Source organism: Globicephala melas, chromosome 19 (assembly GCF_963455315.2).
Source record: "Globicephala melas chromosome 19, mGloMel1.2, whole genome shotgun sequence".
NCBI classification, from domain to species: Eukaryota; Metazoa; Chordata; class Mammalia; order Artiodactyla; family Delphinidae; genus Globicephala; species Globicephala melas.
Genome location: NC_083332.1, coordinates 8190759 through 8209164, shown reverse-complemented (window position 1 = coordinate 8209164; position 18406 = coordinate 8190759). Strand labels below are relative to the sequence as shown.

Here is an 18406-nt window from a genome sequence, read left to right as displayed (position 1 = left end):
TTTCATATTGATTACATGTTTAAATGATAATATTTTGGATCTATTGGCTTAAATGTAATACGTTATTAAAATTAATTTCATCTACCTCTTTATTTTTTAATGTGGCTATTTGCAAATTTTAAATTATATACATGGCTCATATTACATTTCTCTTAAAGAGCACTACCCTGGAGGCTGGGACCTGAGGTTGTAACAAACACATGGAAAAGGAAACAGGGACTTGAGTTCACAGGAAAGGGAGACCTGGGACCCTGGAAGAGCCAAGCCATCCACAGGAAAACTAAATAAATGAAAGAAAAACACTGCACACAAGCCTTGAAAAGCATCACAAGAACTAGTTAAAAATAGGATGAGAGACAACAAAACCTAGCAGAGAAAAGAAGAGGACACAAGGGGCAAGGACATGTTTTAAAAGAAACGAATGAAACTTCTAGAAATGAAAGGCTTTTAAACTTAAAACTCACTGGGAGGGTTAAACAGCAGATTAAACAGTGCTGAAGAGACAAATAATGAACGGGCAGAGCAATCTGAAGATAATTCCTCCCCGCCCCAGAATTCAGTGCAGAGAGAGAAACAAATGGAAAATACAAATGAAGAAGCAAATGCAAAAGTCCAACATATGCCTAAAAGGGGTCCTGAAAGGGAAGAGGAGAGGATGGAGAAGACATGGTATCTTAGAGAGAACGGTGGAGGGATTTCCAGAACTGCGGAAACACAGGACTCCAGACTTAAAGATATGATTCTTGAAGGTATATGGTTAATCATGAACAAGCACTGCAAGGCCAGAGCAGGACAAATAAAAATGAATTCACTCCTCGACACACAAGCAGAACTGCAGAACCCTAAAGACCAAGAGAAAACCCTAAAGACTACCAGGAAGACGAGGCAGGTCATTTACAACTTCTCAACAGAAGCGAGGCTAGAAGACAAGGTCTACCACCACCTGCAGACTGAGGAAAGGCAGGAGTCAGCGCAGAACTCAACGCGCAGGAAAAGCAGTATTCAAGAGTCCACACAGACTTTTCCAGACAAGCCATAAGACTGTACCTTATAGACTTTGGCTCAAAGACTACTACAGGTTTTGAATCATTTAGTAAAAACAAAAGGAAAGATGAAGATTAACTTCATACTTTAAGTATTCACACTAAAAGAATCTAACCATAACCGCAAGAGAAAAGGAATAAACTATGTAACATGTAAACTAGTAGAATTTATCCTAAAAAGAAAAAGAGAGAAAAGATTCAAAATATTAAAATCAGAAATTAAAGAAGGGACATCACTCAGGATCTTACAAAATTAAAAGGATTGTAAAGGAATACTATAAACAACTGCATGCCAACAAATTAGGCAACTCAGAGAAAAACGGACAGATTTCTAGAAAGATATAAATTACCAAAACTGACTCGAGGAAACAGACTATCTGAAAAGACCTATAAGGGTAAAAAGCTTGAATTACTAATTTAAAAACTTCCCATCCATGCCAGCATAGAAACAGTGAAAAAAATCTACCTTGCCTGAACTGTGGAAAATAGTAAGGTTTACAGCAACCAAGCAAACACTTATCAAGAGAAAGGTGAAGGAACCGCCCCCCACCACTTCCCCACTCCAGCTCAGCAGTGATTCTGAAGACAGCACCCACCTTCTCTTGTGGGGTCCTGGTGTGGGAGGGAGCAGACAGGACCTTGTTCTCAAAGAACTGAGGCTGTCTGTCCTGACCTGTCAAATAGCTTCTGAAGGTCTAATGAAAAGGTGTTGCCTTTGTGAGTTGCCTTCTGAGTTGCGTCTAACTCAGAACTTGCTCAGAGCAGAGAGTGGCCATGGGGAAGGCATTTGTCAAAAACATTCAAGGCAGTCAACCAGTCACTGCAGCCTGGGGCAAAGGATATTAATTGAGGCCGACAACAGACAGCACTGAAAGCCAGGGAGAAAAGCTGGAGAGTGAGATGCTTTGGGGAACAAGGGCTCTGAAAGGGTTCCACACTGGCACTTTCTTACAAAGCTAAACATAAACAGGGCCTTACCATACCATCCAGCCATCACACTTCTACGTATCCACCCCAATGAGCTGAAAACTTATGTCCATACAAATGTTTATAGCAGCTTTATTCATAACTGCCAAAAACTGGAAGCAACCAAGATGTCTCTCAATAGAAGAATGGATAAACAAACTGCGGTACATCATACCATGGGATATTATCCAGCAATAAAAAGCAAAGAGCTATTGGACTTCCCTGGTGGCGCAGTGGTTAGGAGTCTGCCTGCCAATGCAGGGGACACGGGTTCGATCCCTGGTCCGGGAAGATCTCACATGTCGCGGAGCAACTAAGCCCGTGCGCCACAACTACTGAGCCCGCGTGCCACAACTACTGAAGCCCGTGTGCCTGGAGCCCACGCTCGCCACAACTAGAGAAAGCCTGCGCACAGCAGTGAAGACCCAACGTAAGCTGTAAGCTGCCTGCTGAATGTTGAAGGCCTGTCCCAACACTCACCCAGATCTCAACTGTAGAGACTGTGAGTTGTTTGATGTGGGGTTTGTTTGTTTGTTTTGCTTTGGACACTTAAGGAAATCTCTGTCAAATCTCAGAAGAGAGACTTCACTGACCACGCATGACAAAAAATACAATCTTTATAAAAATAGCCTAGAGAAGTCACTAAACGAACAAACAATTACAACCCACAGTGGACAACAGCAAAGCCTGGGGTGGAGATGCAGGGGAGAATCTGATTCCCAGAGTTACCATATTATAATATTCAAAATGTCCAGTTTTTCAACAAAAAATTATGACGTATGCAAAGTATGGAGAGGGCCATCCATTTCATATAAATGGCATCAAACAATATGCAGCCTTTTCTGTCTCGCTGCTTTCACGAAGCATAGCATTTTCGAGTTTGATCCCCCCCTTGGGACACATATCATCACTTTATTCCCTTTTATGGATGAACACTATTCCACCGTGTGGATAGAACACATTTTCTTCATCCATTCATCTGCTGATGAGTATTTGGGTTGTTTCCATTCTGGGCTATCACGCGTAATTCTGTCCATAGCTAGACATTTAATAAACGCTTGACGACTCACTGATAGATCGAGCGGATCCTAGAATAACTGGAGTTTGGGCTAGTTTCCTAGGCCATAGGTTTCGATTGTTTTTCAACCTTTCATGTTGCAATGTAATAGACTAGCTGCAAGCGCAATGTCTGAGTGTCACATTATGTGTCCCCCTGTGTGTCTGTGTAAGTAGCCTACTGAGGGCGCTCAAATTAAAGTTCAGTGCAGGTCTGAAATTCTGTACCAGAACTCCGGGACCCAAGTGAGTTTCAGAATTCAGAATCTGAGGGATTCAGAAAGGTAAATCAATGCATACGCCACACTGTAAGTAACCGCCAGTGGGTCCAGGGCAGCACCTGGTGACCAAATCATTCTTTCTGCATTGAAACCCTGACAACTCAGACTGAACAGAATAAATAAAGACAGTAAAGAGCAATATGTGAGTTCAGGTATGGCCACAAAGAGGTTTGAGCCACCTCAGCATTTTCAGAGCTTTCGGGGATTCTAAATTGCAGACAAGGGAATGTGGATGACAGAAGTTTATATTTTAAGGCAAAGTGAATTTCTCTGCCAATTCCAAAGTTTCTTCTACAGTGCTGCTATAAAGTGTTCCCAGCACTCCAAGGGGAAAAGAACCCATCTCCTTCACCTCCCAACTATAAAAACAAGCAAATAATATAAAACATAAAGCATTATTTAAAAGTAACATAAAGCAACATCTTATAAAGTAAAACTGTAAGCATTTTCTCCTTGTCAGGTATCACGCCAAGTGCTCTTCGTGCCTTAATTCACTCACCCCTCACAATGACCCCGAGGTCGGTTCTATCATTACTCCCACTTTGCAGAGAAGAAAAGGGACTCTGAGAGGGTAAATCATTTGTCCACAGTCACACACCTAACAGGTAGTTGAACCAGATCTTAAACCCAGATATTTTGACTTTAGAGCTTGTGTTCTTACCCGCTGCACAATACTGATTCCCTATAATCTGTAGATTGCACTGCACCAATTATACTAGAAAACACAAAAGGTGCCAATGGGGGCAGGGTGGGAGACAGGATTATGTCTCGGGATTTCCCCAATGCTGAATCGCCTTCCTTCCAACATATTCCTACAGTCCATAGAACAAACTGGTCCAGTTACAACCTCAGGCAGGCATGCCAAAAGTCCAAAGGCTGGGCTTTGATATTTACATCCTTTTCCAGATAGTAAAGCAACCCCCCCCCAACCAATATTGAACTTGATCTTGTTCTGTCAACAGATAAATTCAGTTCAACAAGTTTTAGCACCTTCTATGCACAGAGCTCCCCGCTAGTCTCTGTAGGGCAGGGTTTCTGGTCCCCTGGAGACATTCCCAAGCGTCCAACTACTCTTTACAAGAATTTTGTAATTTTGTGCTTTCGTTTTGAGAACAATCTAAAACAAGAAAATCTGTATATCTGGATTATTGGATTACCATTTTATAACCCAGTAATGCTACCATTTGGTTTCAATACCCGGGGTTTGTTTATAATTGCTCTAATGCCACTAACGCTGACTAGGGCTACTTTAATTGCTACAGGCTAATGAGAAGAGGATAGAGGTGGATTTAGCTCATGATAATGCTTTTGGGCTCAGCTAAAGACAGCGGACATCATGGTACAAGTGGAGGTTTTGCTGCAGTTCAAACTGAAAAAAGGGATGGGAGATCTGAGATACCACAGAGACTGCTAAACCCAAAAGGGCCCGGTGTGGCAAACAAATACTGCAAAGTATTTGTTTCAAGGAAGCAGTTAAATTCCAGCAAAATAGCATCCCTCCCATTAAATTAATGTTTGTAATTTGAGTTACATTAGTTTGGTTGCTTTGTTTCTATTTGATTGGCAAATTGACTTTGGCTTTATGGTGGCACGAGAGCTGTAAGCTTTAGGAACTTGTGCCTCATTTTATCATCATTTAAGCCTTGTTTAATAGTTTAAAAAACAATTTAAGTCGACACTGGGGATCCAAAGCAGTTTTAATTTTTTTTTCTTTTAAAAAAGGCCTATCGGGGCTTCCCTGGTGGCGCAGTGGTTGAGAGTCCGCCTGCCGATGCAGGGGACATGGGTTCGTGCCCTGGTCCGGGAGGATCCCACATGCCACGGAGCGGCTGGGCCCGTGAGCCATGGCCGCTGAGCCTGCGCGTCTGGAGCCTGTGCTCCGCAACGGGAGAGGCCACAGCAGTGAGAGGCCCGCGTACTGCAAAAGAAAAAAATAATAATAATAAAAATTTAAAAATACAAATAAAAAAGGCCTATCATTCCACGACTGGTGGGGTATGAGGAGAAACAGATTCTCCTGCGAAATGCTACAACCTCTTGGGAAAGTAACCCACCATAGATTCTAGACCGCAGCCATAAATCCACAATTAGGTAAATAATATTTACTGAGGCCTTGTTTGGAGGGAAGGGAGAGAACAATTTCAATATCTACCTGTTCTATAAAAATGTTTTACTCAGCCTGCAGTAAATTTCAGTATTTTTCAATTAGTTATCAAGTTGAAAAATCTGTCAGAGTTTTTTTGGACAGAGTATCACTGTCCAAAAGAACTTCCTGTGCTGCTGGAAATGTTCTAAATCTGCATTGTCCAATGATAGCCACTCAGCACATGCAGTTAATGAGCCGCTAGAAATGCAGCTAGTGCAACTGACAAACTAAGTTCTTTATTTTATTTAATTGTAATTAAGTTTGCTACAAGTGGCTTGTGGCTACCACCTGGGACACTGCATTGAAAATAAGGTTGTCCAACTTCTATTTAAAAACCTGGGGGAAAATATCTGATGCTCTGTCAACACTGAGTCCACAAAGCAACAACTGGCTGGAGCTGAGAAGCCACAGCTGCCTTTAGACACAGCATGCACTCTCCAGTTTGCCACAGTCCTCACCACTCCCTAACCTCTCACACCTGCCCATCCCACTCATCTATATGCCCTGCCCAGCCCCTCAAGACATCCGAATTTATGACACTGGTTTGTGCCGTTTCCCTTGACCACCTTCTCTTTACTCGGCTTTACCAAATGAAACGCTTCCAAATCAGACTGAAACGCCCCCTCTACTGCAGAGAATACTCCCAACATAACTAAGTCTGAGATTATTTCCCCCTCCTCTGAACTCTGATAAGCATTTGTCTGACAATCCACATAACACTCATCCTGAATGGCTTCAAAATTTAATTATCTTTCAGGTTCTTCTATTTTCCCCCGGACTATAAGCTCTAGGATGACTTTGACTCTGCCTTATGTGTCTATACTTCTTATAGCATCTTATACATCTTAGAGCATCTTGCTGGTCACAGAACTCTGATAAAAGAAGGCTCTCAGCATCTCTTTCCTTATGAGTGACAGGATTCCATTGGGCAACCTCTCTTCCTCTTTGAGCAGCCCTAACCTGTTGGTGTGTCAGCTTTGCCACCTCTCCCTCCCCACCAAGAGCCACCTTCTCTTCCTCTCTCTGCATCAGTGTTACCAGGGAGACAGTGATCATGTCTCAGTAACATCAAGTTGTTGGGAGCTGGGAGGTAGGAGAGACTTGCAGCTTTTACCCCGCCGACGTCAATTCTTTCCTTATTTTCCCACTCCAAACATTGTTGTAAACTACAGGCTTGTTTTGTTTAACCTACACAGTGTTTTTAAAAACTGGATCAAAAAAAAAAAAAGAAAAGAAAAAAAATTGCATCAGATTTCCTGAATACCCAAAAAAAAAAAAAAATTGGATCAGTCACCAACATTTTTTTAATGGGGAGATTACACCTAGAGATATGAATTTCTGGCTTCTCTTGAAAATGATTAATTTGATATTCCCGGATAGGTAATAATAGGATAGAGTGAGGGACAACGGCCATCCCTGGATGGGGCAATGGCCTCCAGGTCCCACAGTCCCCACTTACTTCCAGCCTGGCCCCCATAATAACCACCATCATAATACTAAGAATAGCAGCAGACATTTACCAAAGCTTTATCATGTTCCAAGCATTACTGCAATCACTCATATATCACTTCATTTAATTCCCACAACATCCCTTTGAGGCATAAACTATATTATTAACCCTATTTTATGGATGAGGTGAATAAAGTCCACAGAAGTTAAGTAACTTGTCCCAAGTCAAGGTTAGCATTCAACCCTGGGAAGTCTGACTTCAAAGCCCTCACCCTTAACCACTCACTGTGCTGTGATTCCACGCTTGATGCTGGGATTCCTGCCCTATACTCTGCACTTACATCCTTCAGTTGAACAACCAAGGAAAACTCCTCCTCTAGCCATGTAACCAATATATAATTTTAACCATAAGTTTAACTCATTTCCTCTGATCGCTCATTTAAAAAGCAGATATAAAGCTTATGCTGGAAAACAGAACGACATAGAGGAATCAGAAGGCTATGATTGCACTTGCCAGAGAGACTTCTTACATAGAATTAACTAAACGAGGAAAAGAGACATCAAAGTTTCTCACTCCACAAGCTCTTCCTACCAGAAAATGCAGATAATCGTTAAAATCTAGAATAGACATTTTCGTAGTGAGGACAATGAGAGGACCCCTGGGGTCCTCGAGAGTCTTTCAGGGAGTGTGTGAGGTCAAAATTATTTTCATAAGAATATTCAGATGTTATCTGCCCTTCCTATTCAGTGAAACTTTCCAGGGGCTACAGGACTTATCTCAAAAGGCTGAATGCAGAAGCAGATATAAGACTCCAGATGACTCTAAAAATGTAAAACGGGACTTCCCTGGTGGCTCAGTGGTTAAGAATCCACCTAACAATGCAGGGGACATGGGTTCGAGCCCTGGTCGGGACACATGCCGCAGAGCAATTAAACCCATGAGCCGCAACTACTGAAGCCCATGTGCCTAGAGCCCGTGCTCTGCAAAAAGAGAAGCCACTGCAATGAGAAGCATGTTCATTGCAATGAATTAATTTTTAAAAATTTGTTTAAACTTTTAATACAGCAAATATCAGCAGATACAGTTCACATGCACAAAAATACCCTGAGGTCTTCAATAATTTTTAAGCGTAAAGGGGTCCTAAGATAAAAAAGTCTGAGAACTGCTGCTCTGAAGAGAAAAAGTCCAGCATGTATGCATGGGCCCAAATAGGTGTGTATATGTGTCTAACCTAAACCCCAAATTCCAAACTTGTGGCCAGTAACATGTTTTGCAAGGTCCCACACCCTGGTGTGGTCTTTAATAAGGTCTTTAAATACTTTAATAATTTAAATTTTAAATATTTAATTATTTATATTTACTTATATTTGAATAAAGGTCTTATATTTAAATATTTATTTAATTTAAATATTTATATTTACTTATATTTAAATAAAGGTCTTATATTTAAATAAAGGTCTTATATTTACTTATATTTAAATAAAGGTCTTTTAATACCTATTAAATTGGTTGTCAACATTTAAAGATCAAAAAGCTTCACATAAAGACAGTGTTCTGGTTTCTTCTGGAAAAAAAAAAAAAGAACGTAAAAGTTCTGGCAACACTGCCCTGACATTTCCACTTGGCCATTTCCACTGGCTGCCATCGCTTAGATGGGGAACACAATCTTAGGTTCGCCACAGTCTGGGCCTTTATCTGCCCATCCCCTGTAGGTATCTAAGTTTCTGAGCTAGAGGGAAAAAAAGGGTTTCTTTGCAATAAATGATAAAACATACACCAATCTAATAAATGTCTGCATTCCTACAGAGCAGTCAACATGTACAATAAATAACCCTTTTCCTCATCTGACCTCCCAAAGCAGTAACTTCTAATGGTTTCATCATTGGTACAGAGACACTTGGATTGACGAGAAACCCTTCTGAGAAAGAAAGGAATCCATCTGACAAAGTGGATGTCCTCGGACAAGTGCAAAGGGAGGAAACTCACCAGGAGAAGTGCGAGTGAATGAAAGAATCTCGAGGGAACAGGAGGGCCCAGTTTAGGTCCCACAGGGAAGGGGGTTCAGGTGACAGACCATTAGATATTTCCTCCTGGAATGCTGGATAATAAATTCGGTACACTCATCCAACTTCTTTTGCCCTGAAAGCAGGTGGTGGAAAGGCAGGGGCAGTCAGAACTTGGGTACCCAAAGAAGCAAGGGCACAGGTGTGAAATTGAGGGAGATTGGCAATTTTTGGAAGAAAGAAGAAAGCAATACTGAACTGGGGAGATCTAGGTCGGAAAAGGGATTTTGTTGTTAAAGGAGTTATTTTTTTCTTTCTTTCCTTATTTTTTCTCCCTTGGGAAGGAACCTGGAGAGCTTTGCTGGGAGAAGCCTAATTGGGGTGGAACTGGTGATGAAAAGGGGTTTTCGATGGTGAGTTGGGGAAGAGGGTTGGAAAAATAAATATTATACGAGAGAGAAAATGGAAGGACTGAGTTGGTTATCAGTGGAAAGATTTTCCAAACGGGGGACTCTTGGTGGGAAGAAAGAATTTTTGCTGGAAAGTGATCCTCAATGGAGGAGAAATCTGGGAAAGAAAAAATAATTTTTTTGCTAGAGGAAGCTCCTAAAAGGAGGGGAGAGGCGTAATCAAGGAGTCTGGGAGGGCTTTTTGGTTTTGCTGGAAGATCCTAAAAGGAAACAAATCTGGGTCCCCTAAAGGCGTGTGTGTGTGGGGGGGGGGTGTGTCTCTTCAGGAGGAAAGGAGATTTTAGCACCAGGGGCCTAGAAAGCCGAGGGCGAATGCAAGGCCGAGATGCAGAAAGTGCGGAGGTCGGGTAGGGCCCGAGGCGCGAGCTGGGGAGCTGTGAGGGGGCAGTTGGGGCCTGGGGGGACGGGGTAGGAAAGAAAAGTCGGCCAGGGGCCTCTGAGGAGAGTCTTCTCCAAGGGAGAAGGGGCTGCGGGGATGCAGAAGGTGCGTGCGTGACGCGGTGCGAGGGGTGCGTGACGCGGTGCGAGGGGCACCCGCCGCGCCTGCTGCGCCCCTCGAAAGGGAGATTGGGCCCCCCTGAAGAGGAAATATAAACAAATTAAATTTTAAAAGGGGGGAGGGATTGAAGAATGAGGAAGGGGAGGGAAAGGACGGGGTAGGAAGGAAGGGGAGCGGGGCAAGGGCAGCAGCAACCGGGTTTTACCCGCCCCCGGGGGCTCGCGCGCCGGGCCTCGCGCCTTGCGGGCCTCCCAGCGGCCCCCGCCTCCCCCGCGCAGCCCGCCGCCCGGCCGGGCGCGCACGCGCAGCCGGGCCCGCTCCCGGGGCGCCCCGCACCCGCAGCGCGGGCGCGCGTGCGTGGCCGCGGGCCGCCTCGCACCGCCCGGGCTTCCGGCGCGTGCCGCCCGGCCGCGCATTCTCTGAGGCTATTAGGCCGCCGCCGAAGGGCGGGGCCACGCGAGAGGGCGGGGCTTGGCGTGGTCAGGTGACCAGTGGCGAGCGGGAAAGGAGGCGGTTGGTCGCCATTTTGGGAGGAGGGCGGTTGAAGGCGGGAGAGTGTGAAGGCGCAGCAGGAAAGGAGATGCGGGGGGAGGGGTCGGACCCCCACGACCCACACACCGAGGCCGAGAGTCGGGCAGCTCCGACCATTGCTCCTTGAGAGCGTCGTTCTGACGCAGCATGGGGAACTCCGGCACCCCGCGGGCCGCTCTGAGCTGCAGCCTCCCGCGATGGGGGGGGGGGGGTTGAGAGCAGGGGCCGCCCTCGCAGAATCGTGGGGCCCAGCGAGGCAGTCCCCCGTGCTCCCGAGGGGCCACCGAGGCCTGCCTGGCAGTGGGTTGGGAAGATGTGGGGCTGCAGAAGCACGAAGCGGGACGCGATCTGCGCTGCCTTTCTTTAAGCAAACCCTGAACCATCTGTGGATCAGGCTATGTCCTGAGCTGTGCTGCCGGACAGAAGGAAACCGGGAGGAGCAATGGCCCGGGGTGGAAGGGGGCGGGGGTTAGGCCAAGAAGTCTGAACTGTGGAACGACTTAGAAGGGGAATTCATTGTTTAGAAATTGCGCACTGAAAACCTGTGGAGATAGCAGATCCGTGGTTGCCTGGGGGCGGGAATGGGTATCGACTAGTAAACTCGAGGGGAACTGATTGGGGTGATGGAAATATTCTGAAAGTGGGTTGTAGCAATGGCTGCACAACGTGGTGACTTTACTAAAAATCGTTGTATTTTACACTTAAAATGGGTGACTTTCATGTAAATTATATCCCAATAAAGGTTTCTTTTTGTTTTGTTTTGTTTTGCGGTACGCGGGCCTCTCACCGCTGTGGCCTCTCCTGTTGCGGAGCACAGGCTCCGGATGCGCAGGCTCAGCAGCCCCGCGGCATGTGGGATCTTCCCGGACCGGGGCATGAACCCGTGTCCCCTGCATTGGCGGACTCTCAACCACTGTGCCACCAGGGAAGCCCCCCAATAAAGTTTTGATGTTTTAAAATATTGATCCCTGGGGTAGGTAGAGCAGAGAGGAGAGGAAAAGGACTGGCATAACACTTTTGGATTCCTTCATTCAACAAATATTGTTTATTGAGTTTCCGTTTTGTTCTGAAATACCGCAGTATATGAGTCAAACATCCCTGCTCTGGTTTATGTGCTAGAGCAACACTGTCTGGTAGAAATATAATACAAGTCCCAAGTGCCAGTCACATAATTTTACATTTCCTAGTAGGCATATTTTTTAAAGGTTAAAAAAAAAAGGTGAAATTAACTTTAATAATACAATTTAACCCTAAATGTCATTTCAACAGGTAATCAATACAAAATTTTTTAATGAGATAATTTACTTTGGGGGAGACTTTAAAATCTGGTGTATATTTTACATTTACAGTACATCTCAGTTCAGACCAGCCACATTTCAAAGGCTTCATAGCCCAATGCAGCTAACGGCTTTGGTACTGAACAGCAAGCAGACCTTTAGTGGGGGACAGGCAAATACATTTAGAATGCAATGTGGTTATCCTTTTTGAAAAATATAAGGAAAGAAGGTAGAGACTGTCAGAGGATGCTACTTTATATAGAGCAATAAAAGCCTCTCTGGCAAAGTTACACTGAGCAGAGACTGGAAGGCCATGAGGAAGGGAGCTATAAAAATATCTGGGGGAGGAGCAAGTGCAAAGGCCCTGAGGCAGGAAGATGTGGGATCCATTTGAACAGCAGTGACCAGTGTGGTTAGAACGACGTGAGTAAAGGAAAGCACAAACTAGGGGCAGATTATGTAGGGCCTTGTAGGTTATGCAAAGACAGGGATTAAAAACCTGCCTTCGTTTTAGGAGGGATTCTTCATTTATATAGCAAACACTAAAAAATACTGAGCTTCAGCAGTGCGATCTCTTGGTGGAAGAAATGAGGACCCTGGCCAATGGGTAGATGAGAGTTTAAAGAACAGGACTTAAGCTCCTGAAGGAAACTGACATTTTCCTGTCCTTTGACAAACACTGATCACTTTATGGACAGAGACAAGATCCTTGCAACACATAACACAAAGAAGTAGCATTCAGAAATTATTTTAGAAGACTACAAGTTAATGCGACCGCCCAATAAACAAATAAAAGATATGAAGAGGCCTTCATACAAGAGGAAACATAGGAAAAGGGGCCTAATTATAGCAAGATTTTAATGCAAATTAAAACCACAGATATTAGGTCACACCCACCAGTTTGGCAAATTTTTACATTTTTTTCTATCACGCAGAGCAAGGGGAACTCACAGTACTGGTCATGGGTAAACTTGGTACAATCACAGTGGAGTACAAATTGAATATATTGAATAAAATTAAAGATGTGGTGTGTCCCATGCCCCAGCAATCCAGGAATTGACGGTAGAGAAACTTGCTCATGTGCACTAGGAGATGTGCACAAGAATAGTCATAAGCAGCAAGGTTTGTAATAAACAAAAACAAACAAAAAACCCAACTTGGATTGGATGATTCTGGAACAGAAAAAGGACATTAGTGGAAAAACTAGTGAAATCTTAAGGACTGAAATTCAATGCAGGGGACACGGGTTTAAGCCCTGGTCTGGGAGGATCCCACATGCCGCGGAGCAACTAAGCCCGTGTGCCACAACTACTGAGCCTGCGCTCTAGAGCCCGCGAGCCACAACTACTGAGCCCACGCACCACAACTACTGAAGCCCACGCACCTAGAGACTGTGCTCCGCAACAAGAGAAGCCACCGCAATGAGAAGCCTGTGCGCCACAACCAAGAGTAGCCCCCGCTCACTACAACTAGAGAAAAGTCCGCGTGCAGCAACGAAGACTCAACGAAGCCAAAAAAAAAAAAAAAAAAATTAAATTCTTGATGAAAGTTAAATTAAAATTCAGTAGTCACACTAAACTTAAATGTTAGTGATTAGATTATACTTTTTTACTAAATTTTGATTAAAATGTAGTAAATAAAAGTAAACAGTGAATTAAAATTAAATTTTAAATAATTAAATTACATTTTCTGCAGATGATGTTCTACAATTTTAATTCTACAATGAAAGGAATTCATGCAACATGTGTGTGAAGGTACCAAACGCAGGGCCTGGTGCATGGGAGATGCTCTGATGGGTGAGTTTCGAGGTAGGACGTGAGCTCAGGCTTAGGAGCTGGGGACGCTAACCTCTTGCCAGAGATCACATGCCGTGGTGGAAGGAGCATGAGCTCTGTAATCAGATGTTTATCAGCAGCAGCAGCATCCCTGCCATGTGCCAGGCACTGTTTGAAGCCTTTTACATATATGAACTCACTTGAATCCTTATAAGCACCCTATGAGGCAGATACTATTCTTATCCCCGTTTTCCAGATGAGTAAACTGAGGCACAGAGACACTCACCGAATCAATGGAGGAGTCAGGATCCAAAGACCTGGATTTGAACCCAGCCTAACCCACAAGCTATGTGGCCTCAGTCGAACCTCACTTTCTGCCCCACAGATTGAGGACAGCGACCCACTGCGTGGGAGGTCACAAAGAGAAAATGGGAATACTTGGAAGAAAGCCCTCACTGAATCATAACATATGCTGAACATATGTGAATGATTAAACAGCCAGGAGGGAGGCTGGCAGTCCTGGCAGGGAAAAAGGCAGGAGCAAAGGTACTGAGGCCTCACCTTGAAGGCCTGGCCAGTATGGCTGTGCTGGAAGATGCTATAGGAGATGGGGAGTGAGGTGTGTTTGTGCCTGAATCCTGGTTGCCTCCTGGAGCAGGCTTTTTCCTTCTGGTGCTTAGTGAATGTGCCACTTGGTGGCCACAGGGCAAGGCACTCTTCTGGTAATGCTGGTTCCCATGGGTGGGGGCAGTGTGACTCTGAGGGGGTCAGCTCCTTGGGTCAGGGCCTCCCACCCTGAAGACATGTCCCATTATCTCCGGTGGAGTCTCAGAATTCCCCCCAAACCCCCAGAGAAAACTCATCTCAATTTAGGAAAGTGAAATAGGTTGTAGAACTGGAAAGAACCAGAGATGTGATCTGGTCCAACCCTTTCAATATACGCAGATCAGGAGATTGAGGCCCAGAGAGGGCAAGGGACTTGCCTAAAGTTACACAGCAAGTCAGTGGCAGAAACAGGGCCAGATGCAGCTATCTTGACTCCTGGACCTGTGCTTTTTCCTCTCCCACAGGTTTGTGTATGGGAGTATCTGGGTATTCACATGAATTGAAGAGATGGGAGCAGGGGAGGGGAGCTGCCAGCCATATTGCACTAAAGGAGAATCGGGTGGTGCTTGCCTTGACAATGAACAACAACAACCATGCTATTAAATTTTTTTGAAGTTTGACATTCAGCCATTTTACTGAATACATGATTCAACCAAGTATTTCCTAAGTCTCTGCTATGTCTCCAGTAAGCTAAGCACCAAAGGAGATTATAGACAAAGACCCAAGAAATTGTCCCACCTTGTTAGGTCTTAATGTTTGTGTCCCCCCTAAATTCATATGCTGAAACCTAACCCCCAGTGTGATGGTATTAGGAGGTGGGCCTTTGAGATATGATTAGATCATGGGGGTAGAGTCCTCATGAATGGGATATATATATATATATATATATATGATATAAATATATATATATATGGGATATATATATATATATTCTTCTTCAGATTCTTTTCCCTTGTAGGTTATTACAAAATATTGAGTATAGCTCCCTGTGCTATACAGTAGGTCCTTGTTCATTATCTATTTTATATATAGTAGTGTGTATATGTTAATCCCAAACTCCTGATTTATCCCTCTCCTTTCCCCTCTGGTAACCATAAGTTTGTTTTCTATGTCTGTGGGTCTCTTTCTGTTTTGTATATAAGTTCATTTGTATCTTTTTTTGTTTTTTTTGATTCCACATATAAGCAGTATCGTATATTTGTCTTTCTCTGTCTAGCTTACTTCACTTAGTATGATAATCTCTAGGCTCATCCATGTTTGGATGCGATTAGATCATGGGGGTGGAGCCCTCATGAATGGGATTAGTGCCCTTTTAAAAGAGACCCTAGAGAGCTCCCTCACCCCTTCCACCATGCGATGTTATAGCAAAAAAAAACCCAGCTGTCTATGAGGAAGCAATATCACCAGACATTGAATCTGCCGGCACCATGATCTTGGACTTTCCAGCCTCTAGAACTATGAGGAATACATGTTTAGTGTTTATAAGCCACCAGTTTATAGTATATTTGCTATAGCAGCCTGAATGGACTAAGACACACCCTTACCAGCTTCACAATTGTCATCAGATAAGGTTGGAGAAGTAAAAAGAGACACATAAAATAATAAAGAACAATGATCAAGGTTAGGATTGGCCATGATTAAAAATAACCCTAGGCAAGGCTTTGCTGTACTCTGCCGCACCTCCATCATCTTATAAGTGCATTTTCCCTTCAGTATCTTCTAGATGGACACCATCTCTTTTTATCTTTGAGTCTCCTGCAGTCAAACATTTAACAAATATTGAACACCTGCTCTGTGCCAGAATACCGCAGTAAACAAGCAGACAATCTCCCTGGTCTCATGGAATTTACGTTCTTGTGCAGAAGACAAGCAATAGACAAGGAAAGAGATAACAAGTTAACTCCAAAATGAGATGAGAGCTATGAAAGAAATGAACACGACAGTGTGATAGAAAGGGTCTGGGTGCTTTAGAACCTGGCTATTCAAAGCTCGGTACCCAGACCAGCAGCGTCAACAGCTTGTTAGAAATGCAGAAGCTCAGGCCCTATCCCAGACCTCCTAAGGCAGGAGGTCTTGCATTTTAGCAAAATTCCCATGGGATTCATGTGTACCTTGAATTTTGAGAAGAACCGCCTTAGATGCATGATCCACGAAGACTTCTCGGAGGAGGTGGCATTTGAATTGAGACTTGAAGGTTAAGAGTCAGGTTGTCAAGCAGAGGTCTGGAGCAAGAATTCCAGGCAAAGGGAACTTCAAGTACAAAGGTCATGATACCAAGTAGAGGTCTGAGGAGCTCAAAGAGGACCCGTGTGGCTATGGCAAGCAAGTTGGGGATACTGATGAGGTTAAAGAAGTGGATGAGGGCCAACCAGAGCCTGGTGGGCCCTGGGAAGGAGTTTGGATAGCATGTGAAATCAACAGAATCCATTGAAGGGCTATATGCGAAGAGAGACACAATCTGATGGGCATTTACAACCATGTCCCTCTGGGCCTGAGGGACTTCATACTGTGACAACTTAGCTAAACCGGAACCACATTTCTCAGAATTCCCTTCCATATATGGTCTGGGTTAGGCTTGGCCAGAGGAGAAATCCACACAACGTTAAGATTCATTCAGTGATCTTTATCTAATGTTAATCCATATTCAGATTTCCCAATCATCGTCCAAATATCTCCCCTTAATAATATTAATAGGAATAAGATTCCAGGTGACGATTAGAGCTGTCCTAAGGTTGATCATACACAATTGCAAAAAAAAAAAAAAATCTGTTAGGGGTGGCAAACAGCATCTTCCAATATTTTCTCCCCTTGGAGTGACCAAAGTTTACACAACCAGCCCTAAACGGAATGGTGTCATGGGAAATGCACGTCTCATGCCTGGAGATTGTGAATGAATTGACAAGCCCGTGACCAGGGCATTGTTTGGTTTGAAAGCTTCCCCAAGTGATCACAGTGTGCAGCCTGGTTTGGGAATCACTGCTGTGGCTGCAGGAAAACCTGCCTGTCTCAGAAATCAAATCCTCACCGTGCTCTCCCTGGGATGTTGGTGGATAAAGCTGCCCCCGTGGTCCTCTCCGCCTCCCACCACTGCCTGACCTGCAGGCAGACCACCTGCTCTTTTCAACAGGTCATGACAGTGCTACTGATACCGGGATCAGGAAGGTTATCTGGTCACCGAAACTTTGGAGGGCGTGAGAATGCTTAGGAAGCCCAGGCAGAAAGGGAGAGTCAAGGGGTGGGGGGGTGGAGAGGGTGGGGTGCCCAGATTTGCACTCGGAAAAGTGCAGGCATTTGAGGAGAAGTCAATCGGTGAGGACACTGAAAAAGAAGAACCAGAGAAGTGGAAGAAAAACCATGAAAAATTAAGCCCCGGTGAAGCGAAGGGAAAAGTTGCTCTCCAGAAGGAGTGAGGGGTCCACCCTGGCCACCGGTTTCTCCTCTCCATCCCGCTTTCCTGTCCTCACATTCATCCCTTGAATCACTTCCTTCAAGCATCCTCAAAGCCCATGCCCCTCACAATCTGCAGTAGGCACGTGGCCAAACTCTGCCATCTGCCTCTCCAAGCCAGCTGAACGCAGCGAGAGGAAACCACCCAACCAGGCTGGCATGTTGTACCTGACTCACAGAAATCACAGACCTCAAGGGGGCACAGGGCACTCTCTCTGTGTCTCCGGGGAGCTTGCTTTCGCTCCATCACAATAGGACTGTTTCCTTCCAGGCCTCCCACCCACCCACCCCTGCCATCCACCTGATGGCCATGTCCCATGCTTCTCTGTGCAAACTGAAGCCGTCAGTTGGGAACCGCCTCATTGCCTAGCCCAAGAGCACAAGCCCCCTCATTTTCCCATTGGTTACCAGTCCCCCAACCCTTGGGTTCCATCCTGTTTCTCAAGGACTGAGGTTATTTCCTTTCTTCTTTCTTTTTTACCTTCTTTCCTTCCTTCCGCATTTCCTCTTCTGCCGCTGCTTCTACTTCTCCTCCTTGTAATTCTCCTCCTCCTCCCCGCTTCCTGTACAATCTGGCCCCATATCAGCTGCTGTAATCCTTTCTAAAAGGCAGATGGGGACCCTCCACCTCTTGGTGGGAAGAAGGGTCATAGTACTGCGGACAGATTCAGCTACCACTGTTTTGTCTAAAGGTGTTTAGGTGGTAACTGTTAGCTCCCTCCGTAGTAAAGGAAACTCTTCTCCTTTGCGAACAGCAATCTGAGACGTGATGCTTTGAGACCGTGTGAGCATCCTGCACCCCACCAACCTTTCCCCAGGGATGTTGGCACCTGGTTCTACCCTTCACCTGGAACAA

At 44.8% G+C, this 18406-nt stretch overlaps 1 protein-coding gene across 2 annotated transcripts in view; it reads right to left on the bottom strand.

Moving 5' to 3' along the window:
* ZNF541 (zinc finger protein 541) overlaps positions 1 to 10177 on the bottom strand; it is a 41298-nt gene extending 31121 nt beyond the window's left edge. Inside the window, exons 1-2 of one of the 2 annotated variants that reach the window (XM_060288470.1) lie at positions 10120 to 10177; positions 8929 to 9081 (exon numbers count right to left, since the gene is read on the bottom strand). The gene's annotated coding sequence lies outside the window, so the exon portion shown is untranslated. Of the gene's footprint in view, positions 1 to 8928; positions 9652 to 10119 lie in introns of those variants that run through there. The other variant, XR_009559888.1, reaches the window with a different exon arrangement.
* Positions 10178 to 18406: the final 8229 nt, after the last annotated feature.